The sequence below is a fragment of the Poecilia mexicana genome, unplaced genomic scaffold, assembly GCF_051168715.1.
Source record: "Poecilia mexicana isolate PSO_F unplaced genomic scaffold, ASM5116871v1 scaffold_17, whole genome shotgun sequence".
Taxonomy (NCBI): Eukaryota; Metazoa; Chordata; class Actinopteri; order Cyprinodontiformes; family Poeciliidae; genus Poecilia; species Poecilia mexicana.
The window spans coordinates 25508009-25515846 of record NW_028263386.1 but is presented as its reverse complement, the minus strand read 5'-3'; positions in this window follow the sequence as shown (position 1 = coordinate 25515846).

The following is a 7838-nucleotide window of genomic DNA, read 5'->3' as shown; positions in this document are numbered from 1 at the left end:
ATCTTACGTTTTCGCTTCATGATGTCAAAAATTTCAATTCCCTGGCGAGAATCTCCGGAGGCCTCATTTGGCAAATGAAACAGATAAAAATGTTCACTCTTTGAACTTTCTGGTGCAAACTGGGAAGGGGAGAGGGAATAAGACGTAAACAGATACAGTAGAGTTGACCTATTGTTGCTAAGACACTACTGAGACACGGTTGAGTAGAGTCAAGGTATGGCATCTTCGGTGGCGGCCTGAGCCGCACGTAGGCACGGCGGTCACGTTTCCTCTCTGACGGAGCAAAACACTGAGCCAGCAGGAACATGTCCAACCGACCTGGCTTCCCACAAACTGCTCCTAGATGGCTTCTGATTAGCGTCTGACGTTTGAATTCATACTGCTCATGTTGTTTTGCAATGCAAGGCCTGTGTTGTGGACACGCGGTACTTCCCGTTTTTTTCTCTCTCCAAACATGAAAACGCATCCACACACCGAGTTACCAAGTAGATAACAAATACAAGAAATCCATTTATCCATTCCCAGGTGCTTATTGGAGAAAACACCCCACAGACCTACAGAGCCTCCACTGTGCTTAACAGTAAGCATGAAGTGTATCCTCTGCTTCATAGCCGATCCACCTGGAAGGTTTAGTCAAATCTGAATCTCATCTGACCAGATTATGCAGTTCCAGCTAACCTTCCAGGTAAGGTTGAGCAAAATCCACATTTTATCATCACTTGCAAACATACAATTGGTGTGTCTAATGGCTGTTGTGAGGACTATTATTAGGACGATCATTAATTGATTGATTACTAAATTAGTTGACAATTATTTCAACTCAGTGGAGACTCTGAGACTTGGTGACCCAAAGACAGAGTTTTCTAGCAGTGAACCCTGCAGACTGTGTTCTCACCTCCCTCACCGCTGGCTGAGTGTGGTGGCAAGATAAATACGGGTCCTAGAAGTTCCTAGAAACTGATAAATAAGGCATAAATTAAAAAAGGCTACAGGTACTTTTATTTCAAAGGGCTTGTTATGGGTTCTGGTTAGTCTGGAAACTATTAAAGGTTGGGGTTTTGTTTACACCATACAACTGCAACTAAAGATAAAGTTGTTTTAAGGATTTGCGCAAATGCAATCTGTCAACACAAAGTTGCCCCCAAGTAGGAGAAAAGTAACACATGATTTTCAAATTTTTTTCACCAAATGTGGTGAAGATTTTCGAGCATCACTTTCAAACGGTGTCTAATGGTCGTTATCAGGGCTGCAACTAATGATTACCGATTATTCTGACAATTAATCGAATGAAATTTTTTTTTGCAGATTTTTAATTTTACATTTACTTAAACTTTTTTCATACAATATTGAAATCAATTCTAAATATCAATAATATTAATGCCAAAATGGTACCAGTATAAGACTTTATTTTTGTTCTGTTGTTTCTCAACTCTACTTCAAAAGGATTTTGCTTTGATGTGCTCTTAAAGGACAATTTTTCACAATTTGTAGTTTTTTTTTGTTTGTTTTTCTATTGTTAGTTTGTAATGTCCACATGTAATATGTAAAGTATTTAGTAGACGCCTATAAATTTAATCCAAATTCTGTTCTAGGTTTGAACAAAATAATCCAAAGGACAAACCCAAAAATCTCCACCTAAATTTAAACGGAAATAAAAAGTGTCGGTATCAGTATCGATATGGGCGATACTGGCGATATATTTACTTAGTATCAGATCAGTACCAAAATATGCAGTATTGAATACCTGCGAGCTGTAGCTTGCAGTCTGCAGGTGTCAATACTTTACCAACTTTTGCTGCAGCTGCAGGACTTTAAGGCAATAACTCACGTTTTTGCACTTCTCTTGCCTTTTCTTTAAGAAAAAAAAAGCTGGAGATGAAGGGCCATCATCTTATGGGAAGGCGTTGTCTTCACCTCCATTCATCTTCCTGTAAATTCAGACCAGGTTTCCTGCTGAAGAAAAACAACTACACAGCATGATGGTGCCACCACCATGCCTCAGCATGGGATGGTGTGTTCAGGTTGATGTACAGTGTCAGTTTTTTTCTAATGTCCACTGCTTCCTGTACTGTTTTATATTTCGAATCAGTTGGAATATGTGTAATTGAATTGAAATATTTTTTTGTAAAATGCCTTGAGATGTCATTTGTCGTGAATTGGCACTGTATAAACAAACCAAACTGAATTACATTTGTGTTTGCATTCGTTTTTATGATTTAAATGCTGTGTTTGTAATTTTGCTTGCTTCCTAAAAAGGGGATAAAATCTGAACTATATTTGGAAAAATGTGAAACATTTTGTTGTTGTTATTGCACTGCTATTGCTGAAATGTGCTATACAAATAAACGTGATTGATTGATTATGTTGGTCTTTTACATGAATTCCCATTAAATACAATGTTTGTGGTTGTAAACATGAGAAAATGTTGAAACTACCCTTTAGTAAACACACCAGAAGTAGGGTATGTTTGGATTTGGTATTCCCTTGTAAATATGAGTATGTTTCCACCACTGCTGTTTTGTTTTGTTTTTTCCTCACCAAATACACATTCCTTACTTGAGACAAAGGGGGAACAAACACTATGGAATACTTACAAGAAACCAGTCTGACCGCCATCGCTTTTTTTCCTTTTTAGCTCAACAACAGCCACCCTTATCTGCATCCTGCATCATCTCCACACAGGGCAACGTGCAGAGCGGCCCACGTTACAGAGGTCTGATGTTGACACAGAGAGCAGTGCATGGTGCTGGCGGGGTGGAGAGCGTGGCGGAGGGGGCGCCGGGCGCCATGGGACCTGGGGTCATCAGAATGGAGGGTGGGGGGTATGCTACAGCCTCGTTGTTCCTGTAATACAGTCCAGCAACAGAGGAAGCTGGGTCAGTGCTTTCTGAATGTGACGCTCTTAGATCCTTACTGGAATTCACAACAGAACAACAATAGCACGCTGACTCATCTGATCACTTTTATGATGACAAGGGAGAAAAAAAAAAGTTTCATTATGAGAAGTAATAATAATTTTAAAGGAACGGGCAGAGAAACAGCAGTTTTCTTGGTAATGCCATGGGTGTCTAGAGAAAGCTCAGCATTATTATTCCCTCCCCCAAACCCCCCTCAGGTAAACAGATGGCAGACAGAGCTGTACAAGAAAAGGTTAAAACTGCTTCTGTGTACAAGTCTGGGAAAATCCAGCAGGAGGCTTTTTACTGTAAAACAGCCAGCTTATCTCTGAAACATTTTCAGCTGGTTGCGTGAAAAGGTCAGCCACACAGAGTGGCTACATCCCTTCTTCGGGGCGTATTTATAACCACATAGGTCATTCTGATTCATCACAGCAGCTTATGTGTGTTTTAAAGAAAAACAAAAGTGAGGATCTCGGGTCAGATCGGTGACCCGATCAGGAGTTTACGCCACGCAGCAGCGAGAGCGTTTTGTTTATCTCACCTCTCTGGATGTGGTGGATTTGATGTATTCACATTGCGTAGGCCCCTCCGCCCCCCGCTCTCAGTTTCTTTTCGCCTCGCCGCAGATTTCGCCACGGCAACGTAACATGAGCATCACCTCCCACGCGCCATCTCACGCTCAGACAGCTGCAGAGACGCGCGTGCGTCGCTCCGCGGAGTCAAGCGAGGACAAATATCGAGCGGGGCAAACATCGAGAGAAAGACACGTGGGACAAACGTGGCTCTGATGAGATGTTTTTTTTTTTCTTGCTTTACAACGTCAAATATTTCCAGTCCCAGTAAAACTGATTAGAATTATAAAAAAAAAAAGAAAAAAAGATCGGTAATCTCTAAACAGGGTGGTTTGTTGTTTTTAGAACAGGTGTTTGCAACCTTTGTAACCCTAGGAGAAATATTTAACTTCGGTTCTGTTAAATAAGACGTGTTTAGAGCCAAAAATGTTAGAAGATCTTTAAAAAAAAAAAAGGAAAAGAAAAGAAAAATAATATTTTCTTTGTTTGCAAATATCTGCTTATGGAAATATCTCATTTTAAAAACATTGCTTTATTTCTGTTTCTAAGCTTTAAAATAAAATCGTAAAACTTTTGCAGAAAATTAGATGGATATGTTCCATTTTGTGTGACATTAAAATAAATGTAAAATAACAAAAGGACAGTTTCCAACATAATGACAAAAAATTGATCTAATACATTATTACTGGTATTTGTAGTGTGATTCTGTTGTAGAATAAAAATGTACTACATGAAAAAAATAAAAAATACAGCTTACAGCAGCATTTGTTATTAAATTCGTTATTAAGAGCCATTGGGAAAGGTCCAAACAAACATGTGTCTTATAACATTCACTCATTGTAGGCAGAAATAGCAAATTCAAACCAGTCTGACTGCATGTTAAAAAGTTCAACCCCTAAGCCTGATAACTAGATGTGCCACTCTTAGAGTCAACAGCTGCCATCAAGCATTTGCATTCTGCCTCTCTGTGGTAGAATGTTTCCCTACACTGTCAAAAATCATCTGGTTTTGGGTCATTGTAGTGCTGCATAAGTATGTTTGGTCTTGAGCTCATGAACTGATGGTAAGGATGGTAATGGTCCAGGAGTATTTGGTGTTCAAGGCAGAACACCCTGAAACACCAAAGCAATCCACCACCACCATGTTTGACTGTAGATTTTATTTACTTGTTCTGAAATACTGAGTGAGTTTTTCCACAACATCTACCATGAGCCATATTCTTTTAAAAACATTTCAGTTTCATCAATCACCATAATATTTGGCAAAAATTCTTGGGGGATTATCAAGATGTTTTTAGTAAGTATGAAACGGGTCTTTGTGTTCTTTTGGGTCAGCAGTGGTTTTTGAATTGGAACCGTCCCATGAAGGTCATTTTTGCCAAGTTTCTTTCTTATTGGTGAATCAAGAACACTGATTATAACTAAAGGAATGAGGTCTACAGGGCTTCAGATGTTGGTCGGGGAGAGTTGTTGATGTGCACTTAAGAGTAATTTTCCAAGGTTGAAACTCTTTCTAGACTTAGATGTGGCCTTAGTTTTGTTTCTCATTTGTTCTTCAAAGTACATCAGGCCATGATGTCTTCCTCTTTGAAAGCATTTAGTCTACTTCATTGTGTCATACAGATTCTATTTAAATAATTTCTTAATTCTACAGGTCTACCATTAAGAAGGCCTGGGTATGGGTTAGGTTTTTAAAGGCCAATTGTTAATAATTCATGATTTAACTTAGGGGTGATTGGTTAAAGTCTGGACTCCAACTTGATTAAAATCTTGTGGTTGAACTTTAGAGCTCTGCAGAAACAAAAGTCTACAAGCCTCTATGCAGCGAAGCACTATACAGAGAAGAGGGCCAAGTTTCCACTTCAAAGATATCAGAGGCTGATAAGGTTATTCAGAAAAAAGCTCATCAGTATATTGCTGCTGGTGGGTTTCATGGACATTTTGTCATGCAATGAATTTTCTCAACGCCGCGTCTGAGTTGTGGATTAATCCTTGTTAAATAAAGACTCTCTTATGTGTTGTTTTTTTTTTTTTTTTTTGCTCAAATATTTACTGATTTCAAAGAAAGGATCCAGAAATGATTTTTTTTTTATTTTTAGCTGTTCTGATATACAAAAGTCTTGAAATAAACTTAAAGATCACATAGGTTCAAAAACGGACGTATCCAAATCTTTGTTATATTACTTGGAGCGTAACATGTTGGTGGATGTATTTGGACAGGTTTCTTGCTCTATTGTGGATTATGTAACTGCTGTCACATACTTGCTGCTGAGCTACTTGAGTTTTCTTGCATGCAAAGCCAAAGCCACTCTTGGAGGAACAATGGCATATCTATGATGACTGTCTCCATGTTTGATAACTTGATGATTTGTGGCATTTCTTGGGAAGGACACATCCTGTTATTGTCCTGGCCCTGGATTTCAGAATTTCAGAGTGTGTAGTACAGAAGGTGCACACACAAGCATACACCCATACACACATTTATCCTTTGTAACACCCCAAAGATTTTTGGGTGATTTATGGGGACTCACCTTTCACTGCATCACACACACACAGAAACACACACACACCAGATGAAGCTGGCTCATCGGATCTCTTCCAAATTCATCTGAGCAGAGCTGGCTTATTGAGATCACTTCCTAACCCATCTGTCTCAGCCACTCTGGGCTGATCTGTGCCATCTACACACATACACATACACACATACACACACGTCTGCACCGTTATTCAATTATCCTGGAATGCCCCATATTCCTCTCTCTCTGGCGCCCAAGCTGACTTCACTTCTTACTGTCAACCTGACTAAAAACAAACAGCAGCTGCTCAGGAGAAACTCCAGGAAGATGTTTGTTTTTATAAAGTGGATATGGAGAGCACAGGTTTGTTTTGGTGGAAGTGGTTCTTTTCCTCTCTGCTCTGGTCCCGGGCTCTGGGTCCTCTCAGGGCCTGGCTGGTACGGTGAGCTGGAAACAACTGGCAGTGAGAGCGTCTGGCCCGGCCTGGACCCAGACGCTGCGGATACTTTTGGGGTCGGCGCATGCCACCTTCACCCCACTGACGTCAGTCACTAGCACCACCACAAGGCTTGTGTTAGCTTTTCAAACAAACCTGCTGCTCATTGCTATGGCAGTGTGGACCACCCCCATGGAAAACGGTAAAGTATGTCTACGCTGTTTTTAGGATAAACAGCTGCCTCCGTCTTTGAGAGAGAATGAGGATGGTTCAGGTTTCCTGTTGTCATGCAGACATCTGAAAACAACAAACTGAAGCCCACACCCACACCCACCTGGGGTCAAAATGTTTCCAAGCCAGTCTTTCTCGACACTAGCCCACCAGCAGTCAGTGGATGTAAAATAGCGAGTTCCTTTTTTATATTGGAAAGTAGGGGAGTGCAAAAGGATTCCTGAGCATTTCAGAAGAGAAGCAGATGAAGAAGAATAGATATAAACCTTTGGAATTGAACATTAGCCACAAAAATGCCCTCAAAATCTGTAACCTTCCCAAATAAGCCTATGTACATCTCTAAAGGAATCTAGTAGCTCTTTTTTTTTGTGTACCCTCAGAGATCTCAAGATAAACCAACACTGAGTAATGCATAAAAAGTGGAAATAAAAGAAAAAGTGGTTATCAAAACATTTTTACAAATTAAAAACTGAACAATATGGTATTTGTATTCAACCTCATGTACTGTGATACCTCAAATAAGTAAAATTCAGCGTAACAAATTGCCCCCAGTAGTCCCCTACCTGGTAAACAGCATCTATATGAATGTAATTTAATCTAGGTATGAATGGTATCTGTTGTAGGACATCCTCAGAGGTTTGTTAGAGGACATTAGCTACCAAACACAATCATGAAGACCATTAAGCACAGTACAAAGGTCAGAGATGATGTTGCAAAGAAATGGAAGGAGTATGGCAGAACTGCTAACTTACCAAAACACTGATGACCCTAGAAACTGGTAGCGCTGAAGTAACTGCATAGAACCACAGCACAAGTGGTGGAATCTGTTAACAAGACAGCTGTTAGTTGTGCAATCAGTAAATCTAGCCTTTATGTCAAGAAAGATTCAAGAAAATCAAGATTACATATATAAGATTGTCACATTTGCAGTTTGCCGCAGCAGATTTGTGGAAGAAGGTCCTCTATTGAGAAAAGACTAAAATTGAACTAAAGCGAGCGAGAGAACAAAGATGCCATAAACACGGAACATGGAAGAAATCCCGGCAGAGTATGGAAAAGACTTTAAATTTTCATGTCTCAGCAGGATAATGACTGCAAACATCCAGTCAGAGTTACCTTCCTGATAAAAAAGGAAAAAGAGGCTTTTGCATGGCTTTTAATGTGCCAGTCATTCTGACAGTGTG